General features: G+C 33.9%; 1 long non-coding RNA gene across 3 annotated transcripts; it reads right to left on the bottom strand.

The window, feature by feature from the left end:
- Nucleotides 1-386: 386 nt before the first annotated feature.
- On the bottom strand, nt 387-1,530 carry LOC117184210 (uncharacterized). Of its 3 annotated transcripts, none has more exons than XR_004469488.1 (2): nt 1,402-1,530; nt 387-1,318 (listed from the first exon to the last, which is right to left on the bottom strand). It is a non-coding gene; the product is annotated as an uncharacterized lncRNA (long non-coding RNA). The 3 variants fall into 3 exon arrangements; XR_004469489.1 differs by having other exon boundaries at nt 387-1,242; XR_004469490.1 differs by having other exon boundaries at nt 387-1,213.
- Between the last annotated feature and the right edge of the window lie 337 nt (nt 1,531-1,867).

Below are 1,867 nucleotides of genomic sequence, written 5' to 3'. Positions count from 1 at the left end.
CACATTCACGCTGCTCTTCCGCACAAGCTCAGCCTCAGTAGTGGTAACAGGTCTGATTGTGAACAATTTAACCTCCTCGATTCCAGCCCAGAGGATCGAGTCTAACACACCGTGGGCCAGCGATCCCATTTTTTGACGTAAATTAAAATAATAAAGCTAGAGACTTAAAATTTTGTACACAAAATATTATCGACGTGTATATATATATATATATCTTAATTGTAGACCGATCCGACCACGCCCACACCAAACGCCCATAAAAGAAAAGATTCGCTAATATTGATTTTTAACACGTAGTCCATCATGATAGAATACGTTATTAAAATTCTTAAAAATTAATATTTTTACACTTAAACTTAATACTTAGAGTGGGATGAATGTTGAAGTTTTTCAAAGTACAACGAATTTATTATTAATCTTCTTCTACATCTATTTCTATTGATGATGAATTTTCATTACCGGAATCCGATTCGTCACTTTCACACATACCAGAATCAGTTTCTAGGGAAGCATTATTGTTATAAAAAATATTTTCAAAACATGGTGTTTCTAAAAGTTCAATAACAGCTTTCGACAATGGTTCCTTTTTATTTCCACCCAATCTTTTTGTCAGATAGATGCTCGATACAAGAGGATCAGAGCAATCCATTGCTCTTTGGAAAACATCTGTCATATTGTTGCGTCGTGAATCCTTTCGAGCATGTAATCGTCTGTCTCTCTCATAGTATTTATTGCGTTTTCTCCAAGAACACATGCTGGCAGTACTGATTTTTTTTTTTTTTTTTTTAAATTTTTTTTTAATTATTAAGCGTTGAATCCGTACATTGCATATATCGTATCTTAACAACACAGGTAAATAGTATTAAGGAGACCAAACCTATTGCTTTATGGCAGAGCTGGCAGTACTGATGCTTCTATTATTTGGAAACCGTGAATTAAAACTTTATGAACTGTTGCCGACATCGGAAACCATGAGTACAAGGACATATATAGTGTAAATATTTCTTTACAATATTTTTTAAATAGTTTTGCATCAATTGACAGCTGGCAGGAAATCGCAATTAAATAATTTCGAATATGTCTTCTTGCATTTGAATTATGCGACAACTAGTGTGATCTAGAAGTTTTTGTAATGGGACTTGAGCAACTGTTTCGGTTACAGTAATATCCAGAGGCCTACATTTTGATTTAGCTTCTCTTGCATTGTTGTAAGCTGGAAGAAGATCACACGATTTGCTATTGCTGGGATCGCGAAAGTTGTTATATTGGCTTTTAGTTAATGAAAAAGAGACGGGCAGATTGGTTAAGTATTCTCTACCTTTGGACGACACAAATCAATACACACAAAAACATATTCAAAAACATGATCACAAATTTGTTTAATATAATAACTCTACATACCCTGGCCTTTTTTTTCCATTACTTTGATTTCAGTTTTTGAATTTAGTTTCAATTTGGTAAGCTCTAAAAGTAAACAAACAGTTTCCAGCGTTTTTTACTATCGATTGCAGCTTATCAAACAGCTGACTTTAAAACGTTGCAACAAGGCCAGGGATGCATTAAAACAAAAAAGATTTTTGATTTTTTTTAAATTAATGTATATACTAATTAAATGTTAAATTAATATTAAGTTTCATTGACATGCATTTTTTCGAATTAACGTCGAAAAATGGGGTCGCTGGCCCACAGTGCGATGTGGAAAAAGATTCGTGATCTACACTTAGCGGACCCTAAATTTGGTATACCAGGCGAAATCGACGTGAGTGTAGGAGCTGATCAGCTTTGGAACATTTACATTGACAACACAAAGAGTTTGGTTTTGAATATCTTATTGCACTTCATACTAATTTTGGTTGGGTCATTACGT

This window comes from Drosophila pseudoobscura, chromosome 4 (genome assembly GCF_009870125.1).
Source record: "Drosophila pseudoobscura strain MV-25-SWS-2005 chromosome 4, UCI_Dpse_MV25, whole genome shotgun sequence".
In the NCBI taxonomy this organism is placed as follows: Eukaryota; Metazoa; Arthropoda; class Insecta; order Diptera; family Drosophilidae; genus Drosophila; species Drosophila pseudoobscura.
This window is presented reverse-complemented; position numbering and strand designations above follow the sequence as displayed.